The 19,455-nt window shown below is 46.8% G+C and overlaps 1 long non-coding RNA gene across 1 annotated transcript; it reads right to left on the bottom strand.

Moving 5' to 3' along the window:
* Positions 1–2,843: 2,843 nt before the first annotated feature.
* On the bottom strand, positions 2,844–14,614 carry LOC110309942 (uncharacterized). Its single transcript, XR_002379774.1, has 3 exons — positions 14,510–14,614; positions 6,361–6,566; positions 2,844–3,057 (listed from the first exon to the last, which is right to left on the bottom strand). It is a non-coding gene; the product is annotated as an uncharacterized LOC110309942 (long non-coding RNA).
* Positions 14,615–19,455: the final 4,841 nt, after the last annotated feature.

Genomic DNA, 19,455 nt, shown 5'->3' with positions numbered 1-19,455 from the left:
TGCTCCCCACCCCAAAAGAATATTTCCTGTGTTCATCCCTACCCTGCATCCTCCAAACCTGATGACCTGTGAACTCCCTCAGCCAGCTGATAGATTGCGTCCTCCTTCTTTGTGACTACATTTTAACTCTCACCTTCCCTGCTTTGTCTCACAGCAAGGATCTTACATCTCAAGATCCCAGTCTCTAGTGTTTTGTCTTCCTCCTCAGCTGCTGTTGCTACATAAATATTCCCCAAAATGCATGCTTCCAAGGCACTTGAGTTTGAGAGAGCAGATAAAGCCAGGGTATCTCCAAAAAGGCCTGCCTTGTTGGGTCGTGTGGATAGTGATGCCAAAATTCCAAGGTCTGGCCTCCCTGCGATTATTGAGGCATAGTGAAAGTTTTCTCACTGACTCTTCTAACATCCTTCAGAAAGCCAGACATCCCAATACATCAGCTGGAAGGGAGTCCAAGACATACAGATGCGTCATAAGGAACTGACCAAAATACAGTCAATTACCGTGTGGTGTGCTGTGCAGCCATTCAAACCATGATTTGGACAGTTAGTGAGGAGACAGAACCGTGAGTACCATATGTCATTAAGGAGACAGAAAGCAGGTCATCAGTCTCGATGTGCATGATATCTCGACACACGTGTGGGTTTGCACACATTTGGCCCTCACAAACTCCCCGTCATTCTACATCTACCTACACAAAGGTCATCCCTGTTAGCTTCATGACTACTCGGTTATGCCCAAAGAAACAAAATGAGCTAAAACCAATTCTTGATGTCTTTTGTTGTGTGTGTGTTTATATTTGTTGGAGATGGGATTTTGCTATGCAACCTAGGCTGGGTCAAATTTGCAATCCTCCATTCTCTGCATTCCCAAGTTCTGAAATTATAGGTGTACACTACCACACAGGGTGGCTTCTCTCTCTCTCTCTCTCTCTCTCTCTCTCTCTCACACACACACACACACACACACACACACACACACACACACACACACACACATTCTAGTTAGTTTTTAAGGTTTCTATTCATTTGTTTATGATGCTGGAGATATACCTGGGACCTTAAACATGTGAGGCAAGTGTTCTACCACTGAGCTGTATACACCAGTCTTTGGGTTTTAAGAAGTGTATTAGTGAGTGTGACAATTAGTTTGAATTGTCACCTAGAATAACCTAGGGAGAGAGTCTGAGTGAAAGGCTGTCTGGATGACCTATGGGTGTGGGAGGGGAGCTGCCTTGATTTCCCTAACAGCTTTATTTGAGCTCTGTGGGAACTACTACTCCCTGGGTTTGGGTTCCGGCTTGTATGAAAGTAGAGACTAGCTGAGCACTAAGTGTGAATGCTGTCATTTCCCTTTGCTCTTGGCCACGTGTGTGACATGACTATCTGACTTCCCCAGTGATGGAATTGTAAGCCAAATAAACCTTTTTCCCCAAAAAGTTGATTCTGTCAGAGTATTTTATCACAGCCATAGAAATAAAACCTTGATGGTGTGCATTCTCTGTACAAGGTGACAGCATTCATAAGGACATTTTATTCAAACATGCCGTGTTCTTTGCCATAGTTTCCTCCCATGACCATCTCCTGTCCCAGTGTAAATGAACTGGTTGCTGACTCTCCACTGGAGGGAGTTTTGGGCCCTAGCATCTGTTAATTTCGTGTACTCTCAATGGGATCCACTGTATGTCACCAGATAGGTGTTGCCAACCCTGGCATGAGGAGCATCGCCGTCACCACCACCTCAGCCGTTCATCCAGCCTCATGAGCCACCTTCTGCAGTCCAGCCCCACTTTCAAGCTGCAACCAGAAGACCACTCCCTCAGTCAACAGCAGAGTGAGTTGGACATGGTCTTTCTTACTTTCTGTTTTTCATACTACAGTTCAGCAAAAGCATAAACTTCCATGATAAATGGTTTCTTCCTTCTTCCTTCCTTCCTTCCTTCCTTCCTTCCTTCCTTCCTTTCTTCTCTCTCTCTCTCTCTCTCTCTCTCTCTCTCTCTCTCTCTCTCTCTCTCTCTCTCTCTCTCCTCATATAGCCCAGGGTAGGTAATCAAAGGATGATGACCTTTAAATTCTGGTTCTCCTGCCTCCACCTCCTAAGTGTTGGGATTACAAGCGTGCACCACCATGTCCAGTTGATACAGTGTTGGAGATTGAGCTCAGGGCTTCAGACGTGCTAGGTGAGCATTCTACCGACCTACCCACACCAGCTGGAGCCTCCACCCATGGTTTGTGGGTTTTTTAATTATTTAAAATAATTCGTGTCCTTTTATCACCCGGAAAGATCTTTGTGACTAGATCGAAGCCTCGGTGCTATCAATAACTATGACAAATTCAACTACACAGAGATAAAACCTTCTGTAGGGTGAAAACTATTCCACAAGTAAACTAGAAACAAAGGATGGACTGGGGATAGGGTAATTTAGGACTAGAAAGATCGTTGGGTGGCTATGGGTCCATATTGCTCTTACACAGGACCTGAGTTCACCTCCCAGAGCCACATCAGGAAACCCCCTGCAACTGTGATTCCAGAAGGATCAGCTGGGCTCCTCTGACACCTGCGGTCCTGTGCACATAGCACACACCCACACAGAGATACGCATAAGCATACAGAGTCAGAAATGGAACAAAATCTCATATAAATTTAAAAAAATGGAAAATGTTTAAATGTGTAATTCATTTCTCAGAAATACCATCTATTGTTACTAATATATTTATAATCACCTTCCTGGATGGCTGTTAGAAAAAGAATGTCAAATCAATCCAAACAGTCCAAAAGAAAAACAGACTAAAAAACCCTCCTTAGATGTGTGGTTGAGGAATTCAGTATAAAATTCATGCGGAAAGATCATTTATTAATTATTAAACTAAGCCTGATAAGGCTGTCTGGGTGGGCTCAACAAAACCACAAAGGTTTTTACAGATGAGAGGCAGAAGTATCAAACTCAGAGACAATGTGGCACAAATGCAGAGATCAGAGAAAAAGTGACGTGAGGACGTCCTTGCACTGGCGTTGAAGATGGAGAGGCCACAGTCCAGGGAACACATGCAGCTTGGGAACCTGCAAGACAGTTGATTCTCCCTTCAGATCTTCCAGAAGGAGGTCAGTGGGTCAGCTCATGGATTTTGGCACGTCTGACCTCCAGACTGTTAAATAATTGTTGAGTATTGTCTAAGCCATCGAGCTTGTGGTTGTTTCTTTGGAGCAGAAGGAAACTCACACTCATCAAAATCTGACTATTCATGCATGCACAGTGACACCCACCCTTGGCCCTGCACACTCAATATCCTGGGCATTTAAACAAACCAAAAAAATAACGCATAAATGCAAAATGGTGCAAGCACTACTGTTTTCCTATAAGAACAAACTAGAGCCTGCATTAGTATCAATCACAATAATTAAGATCTATCTGAACTATGTGATATTCTGCACCCATTCAAAGGAAGTGAGGAAGTTCTTTATGCCCTGACATGAGAATGATAACCAAGGTGTTAGAAGTGAGAAAAGAAAGGTACTTTGGGGACAGCGAGCATGGTAAGAGATGGCCAGGAGGGGGAGGGGAAGGAACACTTCCTTCTTTGCATGCATAGGAACAAGTATCTCTGGAAGAAACAACTCAGAAACCGCCAGTATGTGCCACCGCTGGAGACGATGAAATGCTGCGCAAATACCCATCACGTTTTATACAGATCTATACACTAGTAGGCTATATGAGTAGTTTACCATTGCTACATTTAAATTTTAAAGAAAAACAAAAAAGATTATGAATCCAACAAGAATAAGAAAGATTATGGAGCTGCACCCAGACCATCACCAAGCCAGTGAAAGCATCCAGAGGTAGGAACTGCCTACAACTCTGAGGTCAGCTGTGCCGTGAATTCTTGTTGTCCAGTGAATTCACAGTGCTTTTTGCAGCCTGGGAACACAATCTGAGGATGCCGATCTAGGCGGGTGAGATATGAACCTGATATGAGATATGAACCTGAGGCCCATCTCTAAGCTAAAATAGAGATAGCCATACAATACAATGCTTCCAGGTGAGAACGCATATTTGCTTAGATCCAAAGGTAAGATCTCTCTAGAAGTCTATCGGGCATCTTGGAGTCACAGAAATCTTGGCCGTGAGATGGTCCAGGAGGTTAAGAGCTCTTGCTTCTCTTATAGAGCACGCAGGTTTGAATCCCAGCACCCACATGACAATTCACAACTGTCTGTAACCCCATTCCCAGGGCACCCAACACCCTCTTCTGGTGCACAGACACACGTGTGAATAAAATACACATAAAACAAACAAATCTAAAAAGAGAAAGTCACACTCAACAAACAAAGCCACAGGGAGCCATTATATTACATTTCCTATAAACAACAAACAAGGTCGGTCTTCTATGCCTACAGTTCCCAGAGCGACAGGCTGAGCTGACCTTGAGCACGCATATTTGAAAACATCACATCTGCACTGGGCACTAAAGACTCCTTTTTTCTTTTGTCAGTATTTCCTTAAAACAGAAAACAACTATTCACACTACATGGCCCACACCATCATAAATAATCTGAAGATGGCTTGAAATATACAAGGGCCACAGAAACACCACGGGGGTACAGGTCCTTGCCCAAGGATCCAAGTTCAGCTCCTGAGGCCGAAGTAAAAAGCGGGGTGTTGAGGCTAGAGACATGGCTCAGTGATTGAGAGCACTGTCTGCTCTTCCAGAGGACCTGAGTTCAATTCCCAGCACCCACTTGGCAGCTCACAACTGTCTGTAACTCCAGTTCCAGGGGATCCTACACCCTCACACAGACAGACATGCAGCCAAAACACCAATGAACATGCGTGAGATGAAAATATTTTTTAAAAAGAAGTGTGTTTTGGCTCCAATCTATAATCCTGCCACTCCTACTTCACAGTGTGAGGTAAAGACTGAAGGATATTCTGGAAGCCTACAGGCACCCACCCTGCAACAATAAGACCCTGATTCCATAAGCTGAGAGGAGAGAAGGAACGACTGAAGGTTGTCCTCTGACCTCCACCCAGGAACTCGCCCACACCCACACACAGTGATGGCGGCAGCGTGGTGGTGGCGTTGGCGGCAGTGGGAAGGGTGTGAGCAAGTTAGATATTAATACGATACCATTTTGTATTAAAAACTTAACTGCCGGCAGTGGTGGCACAGGCCTGTAATCCCAGCACTTGGGAGGCAGAGGCAGACAGATTTCTGAGTTCGAGGTCAGCCTGGTCTACAAAGTGAGTTCCAGGACAGCCAGGAGTGCACAGAGAAACCCTGACTTGAAAAAAGAAAAAGAAAAGAAAAGAAAAAAAAGGGGGGAGGGGAGGGGAGGGGAGGGGAGGGGAGGGGAGGGGAGGGGAGGGGAGGGGAGGGGAGGGGAGGGGAGGGCAGGGGAGGGGAGAGGAGAAGAGAAGAGAAGAGAAGAGAAGAGAAGAGAAGAGAAGAGAAGAGAAGAGAAGAGAAGAGAAGAGAAGAGAAGAGAAGAGAAGAGAAAAGTTAACCACCCAAGAATTGGGCACCCACAGTGGGTCCTGTATCAAATCTTCCTCAGAGAGATAGATTGTACTTTAAACTGTTTAAGGCCAGGGAAAATGACTCAGTAAGATGCTTGCTCTGCACGTGTAAGACGCTGAGATCAGATCCCCCAGAATCTGCATAAACAGCCTGGCATGATACTATGAGCCCTTAATCCCAGCACTGGAGAGGCAGACATAGTGGTCCTGAGGTTCCCAATCCAGCCAATTGGTAAACTCCGGGTTCAGTGAGAGAGTCTGTCTCAAAAACTTAGATGAAGAGTGACTGAGGAAGGACACCCAGTGTCAATCTCTGGTCTTCCCACCATACACACACGTGCACTATGTACACGTATACCAACATACTTGCACATATGAAAATGCTTATATGTTTGTTGTTTATCTGGGGGAGTCAGGTTGTCCCAGGTATCCTGAGTCACCTTGGGCAAGTCTATATCTAAGGAGATTCCAGTGGCCTGGGGCAGCCTTGAGCTAGCAGCTAAGGACTGCAAGGAGGTGGCCTTCATGGAGACCAGTGGCCACGGTGTACCAGCTCAGACTAAGGACACATGCTCCTGAAAGAATGGAGTCTGTGTGGTAAAATGCTGGTTTTCCTGGCAGGACCACTGGCCACTGACCAAGTTAAAAATGGGTCTCTTATCTCCCTCCTGGCTCGGGGGTTTCTCCTGGAGGAAAGGCTGAGGAAGGATCACAACCTATGGGATAGGCTAAGGAGCCGGACAACCCAGAGAAAATGTTCTCCCACCTCAGGTAATAAACGTATTCCTTTCCCCCCAAAATACCGTTAAAGATATATTTTTTTAAATCTTTAAAATAAAAAAAAATACCTTTAAGCTGACCTCCTGCCAAAGTCCACATCAATTATACAGCTTCAGTCAGGCGGATGCTCGGGAGGGGATAATGTTACATCCAGCTGGGTACTTTGTAGTTAGCACAAATGTAATATAACGCGCAGCAGAGTTCGTCAAGTGTCTGTCTGGATTTTCAGTTTTCATTAGCGCCATAATTAAAACCACATTTTCAGCTCTATTACCTGTAACAAGAAAGGAATGAGAAATGAGGTTGCCAGGGTCAGGCTTTTCCAGCTATTTATCCTGAGGATCTGCAGGCCACAAGCTGTTGAATTTTCTGTAAACCAGAGCGAGTGGCCCAACGTCGCACCCCGACCCATCCTGTGTGGCTTGGGAGGCACATTTATGAGGTCACTTCCTTTGAGTGGCCACTGGGCCTTGATGTCTGCAGTGCACACACGAGGCAGGCAAACCCACATTCCACCCCAGGGGTGGAATCAGCCGGTGCCCTGGGAAGGGACTTTTCTCCTGTGCAGACCCAACTGGAGACAAGGGCTGTACCTGAGTGGGTTCCTAGTACCCATATCAGGCAGCTTACAACTGGACGCCTCGGGCCTTGTGGGCAACTGCATTCACATGCATGTACCTACACACATATACATAATTAGAGAGAAATAATAACTCTTAAAAGAATCCAAAAATCATAATAAGGAAAAGAAACAAAGAGAAAAGGACTCAACAGAGACACACCCTGAACAGCCCCAGGATATCTAGTCCTCGGACAGCCTCACTGAGGACAGCAGACCTAAAGCCATCAAGAGCATCATGCAGGAGGGGGCTAGACTAGCATGGGAATGTTACCCCCAACACACACACACATACACACACACACACACACACACACACACACACCACTCCTGTGATCAGCACACACATGCACACACATGAACTTCATAAAGTCCACCCTGCATGCAGCAAACCTTGTCTCTCGGCCTTCAGAGCAGACCCTGGAGCAGATGCTGGGATCCTGGCCAGTCCCCACCACTGTGCTGGGCCCATTCGCCCTCACTGTTCTCTCCCGTGCTGGGGTGTTTGTGTGTCTGCTTCTGCCTCCTCCTCCTCTCCCACACAACCTGTTCCCGGCACAGTGGTCAGACTTCATTACTGCTCTTCACAAACCCTCTGGTGGCGGGACTCCAAGCCTCTCACAGTAGATGCCTGGGCCCTCACCGTGCGTTTGGAGGCCCCATCCCTCTCTTCCCTCTTGTCCTGGGGCTTCTCTCATTGCACCTCCCACAAGGCCTCTTCCTCTAAGTCTCAGGTGCCCCGGCTGGGGCTGGCAGTTCCTGTCCTTCTGCCTGGAATTCACAGGGATCTGAGAACTTCAGACTTTGCTTTACTGGGAATTTCTCTTTCTTTTTTACTGGAAAAGCCTTTCTGGCCACCTAACTTCATGACCCGAGGCACCAGTGTCCCATGCACACAACTAGCCACGGCAGCGTCCATTTCTCCTCCTGCTTCTCTTCCCTTCCACATATGGCTATTGACTAGTTGGCATGTCCCCAGCCCATAGAGCCCGACCGCAGTAAATAGTCAACGATGTCAAGAGAATGCCAGGGAGGAATGACTAGGGTCGGATGGCAGCAGCTGTCTTTCTTGGGAGGTTGGGGGGGTGGGGGGTGACTAGTCCCCTGCCACTCAGATAGAAAGCGAGGAAACTAACCATTCTCAGACCCACCGTCCTAAAGATGGGTGTATGCCAAGTCCTTGTTCTCTATGTAAACCTCAAGGAGTCTGCCCAGCAAGCCCTCCACAGCAAGCCTTCAGTAGCTCTTGATGAGTAGCTCAAGCTGGACTCCCACATGTAGGGGCAGGGATCTCTGACACTTACCCAACAACATTGTCCTCCTAGCAACCCATCCCAGGTCCTGGGCAACTAGGCTGGCACACTGAGTCCTGACTTTGATGGCTGGGCCACAAAACCCAGACCCAGAGTCAAACACAATTCCAGATAGCTGTTCCAGAAAGCATTCGGGAAGGAAATTTGTACTCAAAGTTGTGGAGTTTGAATCAAGCCAATGGGCTTCTGTGACCTAAGTGGCCCTTGTCCGATTGGAATGGGAAGTCTGCATAGAACAAAAGGCTGGCCTCTCTTCACTGGAGGAACTCTGCATCCTAGGTCCTTCAGACATGAGTGGCAGCCCTGGCTCTCTCCCTGTCTCCAGTGGGACAACTCAGAAGGTCTGGATTCCCCAGTCTCCATGATGTGTGAGCCGATACCTTACAATTCATCTCCATTTATCTATGTGTCCGTTCTCCTAGTTCTGACCCTGGGGGGCGGGGGGGGAGAGCTTGATTAAAACATGTGCCTAAGCTGTGAAGAGCGCATTCTCCTGGGGTCGACCTCCTTCCAAGGCCCACTTTCTTGTGAAGCATGAAGGTACAATCAGATGGGAGTTCTTCCCAACATCACCCAGTCACTCCACTTCCAAGGACACCCTGGTGGTCACTTCCCGTGTTTAACAAAAAAAAACAAACAAACAAACAAAAAAAAAACCTTTCTTTGCCGGTTTATTCATCAAAATCAAGTGACTTCATTGTTTGGGGCCTCTGGGAAGAGCAACACACTGCGGCCATGGTCAAGCAAGCAGCTTATATCAGGAGATGAGAAACACACAGAAAGAGGTCGGCTTGGGCCAGGAAGAGACTCCTGTGGGTAAGGGCACTTGGCCTCAAGCCTGATGACCTGAGTCTGACTACTGGGACTCATATGACAAGAAAACTGACTCCAGCAGGTTGTCTTCTGACACACACACACATACAGCGAGAGAGAGAGAGAGAGAGAGAGAGAGAGAGAGAGAGAGAGAGAGAGAGAGAGAGAGAATAACTTTTTAAAGAGGTCTGACCAGGTGTAGTGGTTTATATACTCTTGGACCAGGGAGTGGCACACCATTTGGAGGTGTGGCCTTATTGGAATAGGTGTGATCTAGTTGGAGTAGGTGTGTCACTGTGGGTGTGGGCTTAAGACACTCACCCCAGTTGCCTGGAAGTCAGTATTCCACCAGCAGCCTTTGGATGAAGACGTAGAACTCTCAGCTCCTCCTGCACCATGCCTGCCTGGATACTGCCATGCTCCTACCTTGATGATAATGGACTGAACCTCTGAACCTGTAAGCCAGCCCCAATTAAATGTTGTTTATATAAGACTTGCCTTGGTCATGGTGTCTGTTCACAGCAGTAAAACCCTAATTAATACACCAGGGTTCTATATTATCTTCAAAAGTACAGCCTCAATGAGATGTACTTCTCAGGGCTGGAGAGATGTCTCAGTGGCTAAGAACACGGACTGCTCTTCCTAAGGTCCTGAGTTCAAATCCCAGCAACCACATGGTGGCTCACAACCATCCGTAATGAGATCTGATGGCCTCTTCTGGAATGTCTGAAGATAGCTACAATGTACTTACATGTATAATAAATAAATAAATCTTTTTAAAAAATCAAAAACAAAAAAAATGAAAAAAATCAACAAAAAAAAAGGAATCTAAAAAAAAAAATAAAGAGAGATGTACTTCTCAATAAGAAAGGCTAAAGCGGAGGACAAAATTAGATCCACTAGGACCGGGGTAGGTGCAGGAGAAGTGGGAAATGCATTCTTAATGGAGGCTCTTAGGGAAGGAGTGCCTACTTCCTTCCCTGTTTTTGAATGACCCCTTACAGCTCCCAGCATGCAAGTCATTGCCACCAAGAGCTTAAAGACTTAGACCCTCGTTCCCTGAAGGTCCCATCACCTCCTACTAGTGCCACCCAGAGGCCAAGTCTCTAACCCAGGAATATCTGGACCTCTGGTGGACACTTTACCCAGTGCACAGCAGCTGTGGGGATAGGAACATACTTCTTTGTTTATGATGCCGTTGTGAGCCATTTTAGTAGGAGAGATAATGCGGCTGCAGATGTCATGTGTAAACATTGCATCGTGGCTTTGTGCTCGTGTGTGACTGAGTCTGAGAGGCTGCACGGGAGCAGCGGTTGAGAGCAAGGCTGGCCTGTCAGCACCCCAGTCAAACCGCTGAGTCAAATCCACCAACCCCCTGCGTTTGATGTCTGTAAAAATGGATGCAATCATAGAAACGATCAGAGGGTCTACCAGACCCTGTGGAGAGACACAAGTGGGGCTCGAGTTGTGCCTGGGAATGAGGCTTCTCTGAGAATCCTGTTTCTACTTACTGCTACGTCCTAACCCAGCCCTCAGAGAGTCTTCTGGAAGCATGTGCAACGCTTTGCACTTAGCCTCTGTGGGTTGCAAGTAAATAGCAGAAACATCATGGGGGAGACCTGAGTCCCAGGGAGCTGGCAGTGCGGTGGATAGGAAGATGTTCTCTCTGTGGACTGAAGCGGGGATCTCAGACCCCACCTACAGGCTGGTCTCTTCTACAGTAGCTCCCCAGTGGTCACGTCCCTCGCTGATTACTTCCTTATGTTACAAGGCCCTCGAATTTTATTGCCAGGCAGGCTGTGAGGGGACTCCACATGTTACTCATGGATTCAGAGAAAAAGTGATACATAAATGCCCACGCCAGAAAAATATCAAACTTTGTTTCTGGCCTGAAGAATTAAAGAGAAGAGAGAATGAATTGTGGAGAGCAGGTAAACGCAGACACGGGACATAGCCCTGGGGATGACGGACTAGGAAGAATGGCGGAGGGAAATGGCTTCTCTGTCAACTTTTACAATTACTTGTTTCTATGGTGGAGGGCAGTGGATCCCTGCATGCCCCAGTGCACACTCGGAGGAGGGGGGAGAGCTTGCAAAAGGTCAAGCTCTCTCCTTCTACTGTGTGCATCCCAGAAAGTCACCAGGCCCCTTGGCAATTGTCTTCACTGGTCGTCTTACCACCCACAAGTGACTTCTTAATGCCATGGGGTTACTTCAGAGGGTTGGCGATGGTTTGCAATACTGTCAATAAGCTAATTAAGTTAGACATTTTCAAATGGTGGGTTTCATGATATGTGAAATTATACCATAATTTGATTTTTTTGTTAATTAAAAATGTCTGGCTGTGGAGAAACCTATTCAGATGGGATAGACAAAAAAGAAAAGGAAAAAAAGAGAGAGAGAGAAAGAGTCCAGCTCTTCTGAGCGGCTTCTCTGATACTGAAGACTAAGGGACCAAAGGGAGCCAGCCAGCCCAGGAAGGTGCAAGGGAGCTGAAGGGAGCCAGTGCAGGGCAGGGCAGATTTGCTGTTCCTAGCTTGTCTCCAACAGGAAGGGAGAGGGGGTGAGGTTAAAGCGGAGGAAGAAAGCAGGTCCCCTAAGACCCTGGGAGGTGCAGGAGAAGCGGGAAAAGCATTCTCAATGGAGGCTCTCAGAGAAGGAATGGCTGCTTCCTTCTGCCATTTTTGAATGGCCCCTTGTAGCTCCCAGCATGCAAGTCATTGCCACCAAGGGCAAGGCAAGAGATTCCAGAGAGCTCGTTCTAGCAGCTCAGCTTTCCCACTTTGAACAGAACTGTAACCAAAGGTTACAAATTACAAGATAACTTTGTTACTAGGGAACAAGCAATCTGAAACAATGACTTTCTTGTCTGTCTGTAAAGGGGTACAGGGTCTCCTAACTGCAGAGGAAGAAAAAGGGTTTCTGGTTTCTTGTCTGGGGCCAGTGGTTATGCTATTATTAAGACAGGAGTGCCCTCTAAAGGTGAAAGTCTAGATTGCAGCTTACTATTAAACCCAGCCTGGAACTGGATTTATTAACAGTATGACTGACAAATGACCGTCAGCCACATTCCACCGTGGCAAGCCAGTTCTGTGTTCCTGGAACCTGGCGGGAAATATATAAAGGAAGAAAAATTAAAAGGTTTGTTTGTGCGATTAAAATATAAACAAGATTCAACATCTTCTGTCTTGGGGTGCTAAAAATACAGATGGGGGTGTAGGGGGTGAAGATGGGCATTGGACAGGAGAGGAAGGGAGGGGAGGGAGAAGAAACCGTGCTGAGATATATCTCAGTAGTAAGCACTTGTGTAGCATGTGGTCCATGTCCCAACATTGCAGGAAACGTAATTAAATGAATATATTACTGGATTCCCTTTTCCTAACGCTAGCCTGCTGTGGTGGCCTTTGAAATATCATATCACTTTTGTGTCCTCAAGTTTGTTCTGTCTGGACTGAAGGGGCCTGCAGTGCCCCCTATTGGTTGGTTGGTTCAGTGCCAGCTCAGAGAGGACACAGGTTCTGACACAGTGTAGAATGCCCCAATGAAAAGGGTTCCAGCCGGGCGTGGTGGCGCACGCCTTTAATCCCAGCACTCGGGAGGCAGAGGCAGGCGGATTTCTAAGTTCGAGGCCAGCTTGGTCTACAAAGTGAGCGCCAGGACAGCCAGAGCTATAAAGAGAAACCCTGTCTCGAAAAACCAAAAAAAAGAAAAAAAGAAAAGGGTTCCAGCTACTTCAACTGCAATGATACAGCCACAAACAGATTTTTCACATCAGGGAAAAAAAACCTACAACTTATTTTGGAAGAAAATATCTTTCTCCTTTATTATAATAGAAGGTTTGACATCTGAGAACTAGAATCTAGCACCTCAAACCAATGTGAGGTCACTGCCATGGAGCACTGGGGATCCTCTGTGCCTGGTGGGGTTTGGGTGCTCCCAGGAAAGACATGGTGACATGAGAGGAAGTTTTCCTGTCCTCTGATTCCACGTGTTTCTGTTGGACATACTTGATGTGAGTCTTGCTTTATTTAGTCTTGGTGCTGGAGAACCAGACATTCAGCTTCGTTCCCAGGGCTATGAGCTTCTGCGCAATGAATACAAAAGGGCGTCTGGCAATGGGGAGGCACCCAAGATGAGAGTGGTCAAGGGGAAGGCTAAGCACAAGACTAGCAAGGAGGTCAGTTCTCAGAAAGACATCCCGCAGGTCAAAGCCAGGAATACCTAAGTAAAGTAGACACGTGTGGGTCTGTGATAGGTTGACTTGTTCCCCATTGAGCTAAGGCTCGAAAACCTGGTGATCCTGAAGGGATGGTAGGCGCTTCTCCTGGTTCCTGGGCACTAGGCTCCTGTCACTAGCCTCAGCCCCCCACACATTGGTGGCCATCAGTCACATAACGGCAACACCTCAAGCTCCCACAGGTAGAGGATATGACCTGTAGTCACATAGGCTCAAGACAGCTCCATTTTAGTGACGTAACTAAAGGCCTGGAGGACTTAGCCAATACACTCTCCTTCCCAGACACTCCTCCCTGCAAAAGGCATTTAACCTCAGGCCCACCCTGAGAAATAGGGTATGGTTTTACTCATTCACTTTCTGAAATGACAATAAACGCCTTAAAAACATAGACTGCCTCTTTTCATCAGGATCCAAAGACCTTTGCCTACAGAGCCACCATCTAGTCTCCCCTAGAAGGCCTCTTTGTGCTCCCAGCCACAGCTGCCACCAAGCCCAAGACTGCTGCCCATCAAGTCAAAAACTACCCCTTGGGACCAGCTAGAGCTCTCCCTGCCCCAGGGTCCTGAGCCACATCCAGCCTGTAGGCCCCTACTCCATTCTCAGCTCTTCCTCTGCTCCTAGTGGCGCCTGGGTGTCCAAGAGCCTGAGAACCAGACATCCCAGCCTCACCACAGGCCGGGGAACCCCTAAACTAGCTCTGGCTGTCCCATGCCTCAGACTGTGCTTCCCCACCCCAGGAGTTGTGTCCCAGGCCCGGGGATGGCGTGGGGTAAATGTGGTCAACTTCCTGTGTCCTGCCTCCCCGAGTGGTTGAGCCTTGTGGTAGAGCAGACGGGAGACCCCATAACCTTACAGACACTGATGGGCCCTAAGCACATGCCAAAGCTCTGAAAGTGAGAAAAATCACTGGGTTAGCGATCTGGAAGCGTCATGGTGTGCAAGGTAGGAATGAGAAAGGAAGCCATGGGAAACAACATTGCAGGCCACATCAGGGCTATCAATTCCTAGCAAGCGCCATTTGCATCAACGTTAACTAACGCATCTTTAAAAGGGCTAAGACACTGAGCTGAACAAAATATGTTTTTACATGGTACCTGCTGGCATCCTCAGCTTAAAGTCCTCAGGCAGGGGTCAAATGAGAGGCTGAAGCCACATCTGCCTTCGCCACATATTGCATGCACACTCGCCACAGCTGGCCTCTGATTATGAAGCCCCTTCATGCCCGCTTGCTCTTACTTTTCCATTGGCTCTTTTGCAAGCCCTTCCTCCGGACAGGAAAGTATCCACTCTGCTGTGATGTGCAGCATCAGGACTCCAGGCAGCTTGTTGGGGCCTCACCGTGTTTACCTGTGAGAAAGGTTGAACGGCTGAGTCAGACCACCTTTGTGAACTTCCAGAACACTCCATTAGATGATGCACAAAGGGTAGAATATTGTATGATCCCATTATCTGAAATATTCCAAATAGATACATCAACACAGCCAGGATACAAACCGGTCTACAGTTGCAAAGGATCGTGGGAGCAGGGATAGGCAAGAAGGCTGCAAGGAGTTTTGCATTGGCATAGTAGGAAGATGTCAGGAAGAACCAGAGATGGTGGTGGCCCCGAGTGAGTGAACTAAATACCACTGAACTATTTACCTGAAAAAAAAATGGTGAATTCCATAAGAATTTCTCCTTGAGTAAGTTATAAAAAAAAGCCCAAGATTGCTTAAAGTGGAGAGATGCTTGATTTTATACAAAGGGCAGAAAAGAATTCTGAAGGGGTGATGGAACTGCTGTTTGCTTGGCTGAGGCTGTAATCGCTGTCTGCAACAGCCCAAATTTGCATAGTGGTGTACAAATAAGCATGATTTTTACTGTATGTAATTACAATTTACTGTAAAAGCAAAGATGCATCCAATAGAAACAAAATCAATGGTACTGTCTTAGAGCTTCTATTCCTGGAATAAAACGCCATGACCAAAAGCAACTTAGGGAAGAGGGAAGTCAGGGCAGAAGCTCACGACAGGAACCTGGAAGCAGGAGGTGAAGCAGAGGCCGTGGAGGCACTCACTCACTGGCTTGCTCAGCCTGCTTTCTTATAGAAGCCAGGGCCACGGCCGCAGGAATAACACTGCTCATTGATCTGGGTCCTCCCCCATCAATAATCCCTCACAAAAAAAACACCACAGGCTTGCCCATAAGTCAACCAGATTCAGACATTTTCTCAACTGAGGCTCTCTCTTCCCAAATGACTCTCGCTTGTGTCAGATTAACAGAAACCTAGCCAGCACAGTTACTAACTAAAATGTGCTGCAGACCACTTCCTGAAAAATAGCTATTTCATAGGACGGACCAAAAAGAAATCTATTCTGAAATATTATTCTACTGAAGTAAAACCACATCAGCTACAGCTGAAAGGAGTCCACACTGCCCTCCCCCACTCCGTGTACTTGCCGCCCACCGTGTGAGGATTTGATGTGTATAAGCTTGTTAGAGGTCCTAAAGACTTTTAAACATAAATATGTAAAATCATCAATAGTATATAACTAAAGAAAAGTGGAGATTGAGAAGCAGTCCCTGGTGCTTGAGTTCAAGCAGGTTGTTTGTGAGACCAGGCAGCATGTCCAAGGTTGATTGGACAAGAACTTAAAGAATTGTTGGCAATAACGTTTTTGTTAGTTTGTTTCGTTTTGTTTTCTACACTTCAAAGGTCTTCTGGCTGTCTGGTGACGCTTGACAAATGCTGTGAACCCTCTTGGCTCAAAATACTATTTTGTCCTTATCCCCCATAGTCCTGTGGAGTTGAATGGGCTCAGCAGTACAGTTCTCAATAGGGAACATCATGGGATGGGATTGCTGCTCAGGTCAGCAGGGGTCTGTAAGTGGCCCACACCTGGCCTCTTCCTAAGACCTGAGGACCACTGCTCATTGCTAAGTTCCCAAGGGGAGTGTCCCAGGAGCAAGCATTCCAAGAAATTCCAGCAGAAGCTCTGTGACCTCTGAGGACCCCTGCTTGGAAATCATCCATTTGTCATCCCATCCCCACCTCCACTCTCACCCCACCCACCCCACCCTCCCAAGCTGTTGGTTCAAATGCAAACTGCCCGGGGGAGATGACTCTGCAGTTAAGAGTGCTTGCAGCTCTTCTGGAGAGAACCTGGATTCAGTTCCCAATGCCCACATCTGGTGACTCACAACTACCTGGAACTCTGAGGCCTCTGAGGATGACGGCACACGTGACATGCTTACATGGACATAGACACATATATAAAAATAAAATAAATTAAAAAAAAAAACTCAACTCACTGGGGCAGCCTAGATTGTAGGGCAGGAGACAATATAGAAGCATGGGTACTAGGGGCATATTTTATTACAGACCAGCTTTGGATGATTTCCAAAAGAGACATCAATATTCATGACAGCATTGAAATAATATTACTTTGTTTGTTTGTTGTGTTGTGGTTTTTGAGACAGGTTTTCTCTTTGTAACCCTGACTGTCCTGGAGCTTGCTCTGTAGACCAGGCTGACCTTGAACTCAGAGATCCACCTGCCTCTGTTTCTCAAGTGCTGGGTGTCTGCCACCACACTTGCCTTAATATTACATTTTCAACTCTAAAGCATCTGCCGTCCTAGCAGCATTTTATAAAAAATCAGAGTCTCAGTCTTAGAATGTCCAGTTCATTCACTTGACAGATATTGAGTTCCTACTGTGTTCCCAGATATTGAGTTCCTACTATGTTCCCATTGCCACACCAGGGATAAATAAACCATGGGAAATGTCTTCTTGGAGCTTAGAGTCTAGAGATTGCATCATGGAAACACGCAGTATTTGGAAAGGTCCTAGATGTTTTTGGAGTGTGAAGGAACAATTTGCCCTAAAGTGACGTGAAGGGATGTCAGGAGATCCCAAGAGACTCACGAGGGAGGGGCTTCGCAAGTATTTCAGAGTGCGCAAATGCTTAGGCAGTGGTTTAAAGTGGAATAAAAAAGCTGTAGGGAGGAGCAGGGGCCATTCTAAACAGAGCAAGGCTGCCACAGAGAAGGAGAAAAGGGAGGGAGCTAAGGCAAGTGAGATTAAGGTGGTAAAAGAGACAACACACAGTCAGACAACAAACTACACACACCAGTGACAGCAGATGACTCAAGGGCAGAACTACGATGATGAAAAGCCAACCTGAAAATGAGACCAGAATTCCTCAACTTGAATACACTGATTCTTACTGCCCCATAGCCGCAAAGACGAGAGACAGAAATGTATTCCAGGCAGCCGAGCGTGGTGGCACACGCCTTTAGTCCCAGCACTTGGGAGGCAGAGGCAGGCAGATTTCTGAGTTCGAGGCCAGCCTGGTCTACAAAGTGAGTGCCAGGACAGCCAGGGCTACACAGAGAAACCCTGTCTCGAAAAAACCAAAAAAAAAAAAAAAAAAAAGAAATGTATTCCAGGGACTCAGAAGACAGAGAGAGCCAGAGTCAGAGAGGGGACACCAACTGATGAGCCACTGGAGCCACAAGGGCACCAAGAGAACAACTAAGGCAAAGCCAGACTGCTCTCTCTTCTTTTTAAATTAATTTTATTTAAGATAGAACCCAAGGCCTTGCTTTGCAAACTTTGCCACTGATCTATATCCTCAGTCATACACACACACATGCATATACACACACATGTATACTCATACACACACACACATATATATACACATACACATATGTGTGTATACATGTTATATGTGTACACATATGTATACTAAGAGGGGGCCTGAATCACCAGAGCTGGCCTTAAACTCTAACCCCTGCAGGCCATCCCATCCTCCTACCTCAGCCTCCCCAACATCTAGAATTACATGTTTTGGGCCACTCCATGCTTGGTCATGTTGCTGCTTGAGAACTGAGGAAAGGAAACATTTAAGACAAAATTGGACGTCAGAATAACACAGCAAAGAGAGGTCACATGAGATATTGATTCCTGGAGATGAATGACGGTACCATCAAAGTGATCTTCACTGAGGATGTCGGAAGAATACCAGAGTAGACGCTAGCATTCTCAGTGTGACCGTGGAGGAGGTGACATTCAGTCAACCAAGACATTTTATGTGCTTAAGCTTTTGGGATTATGGGGATCCGTAACTGCCAGAGGAAGAGAGTATTTAGAATCATTCTCTCTCTGTCTCTCTGTCTCTGTCTCTCTCTGTCTGTCTCTCTCTCTCTCTCTCTCTCTCTCTCTCTCTCTCTCTCTCTCTCTCTCTCGTGTGTGTGTGTGTGTGTGTGTGTGTGTGTGTGTGTGTGTGTGTGTGTGTGTAAAGGGGTGGGAAGGGGGAGGGGCAGAAGATAACACAACCTCTGGTATCATCTCTGGGTGGGTTGGTTGGTTGGTTGGTTGGTTTGGTTGGTTTTTTGAGTCAGGGTCTCTCAATGGCCTAGAACTCATTAAGTAGGCTAGATTGGCTGGCTACTACACCCCAGGGACCTGCCTGTTTCCCCTTCCCAGCACTGGGATCACAAGTGTATGTCCCCAAGGGGATCAAGCTCAAGTCTTTATATTTACACAGTCTGTTTGTTTTCTGTTTCTGTGATAAAACACATGACCAAAAGCAACTTGGGAAGGAAAGGGCTTATTTCAGCTTGTAGTTTATAGTCCATCATAGACAGAAGTCAGGGCAGGAACCTAGAGGCAGCAAACAAAGCAGAGGCCATGGAGAAGTGTTGCTTACTAACTTGCTCAGCCTGCCCTACCATAGACCCTAGGGCCACCTGCTCAGAGGTGGTACCTCCCAGAGAGAGCTGGGCCCTCCCGTACCAATCATTGGTGAAGAAAAATGTCCCCGCAGGCTTGCCCATAGACCATCTAATGGAGACACTCTCCCAGTTGAGGTTCTTCTTCCCATATGACTGTAGTTTATATCAAGTGGATGAACACCAACAAAGACACAAAGCAAGCAGTTTACTGGCTAAGTTGTCGCCCCAGCCCCTAGGAAACAGGAGTCTACATGCATTCTTTATACCTTATTTCAGTAATGCACCTTAAGAAATATGCTCAGCAAATGGCCTACTGGTTCACTGAATTGATTATTCTTTTCACTTGGCAGTCCATCAACCTTAAGGAAAACTCCTACAGGGAATGAAAGGAATCCAAATGTATTGTGATTCTTGGAATATGGTGGTTTCGATGAGAAATATTCCCCATTCACACACTGGAACT

The sequence above is a fragment of the Mus caroli genome, unplaced genomic scaffold, assembly GCF_978045245.1.
Source record: "Mus caroli unplaced genomic scaffold, Mus_caroli_1 scaffold_12, whole genome shotgun sequence".
Taxonomy (NCBI): Eukaryota; Metazoa; Chordata; class Mammalia; order Rodentia; family Muridae; genus Mus; species Mus caroli.
This window is presented reverse-complemented; position numbering and strand designations above follow the sequence as displayed.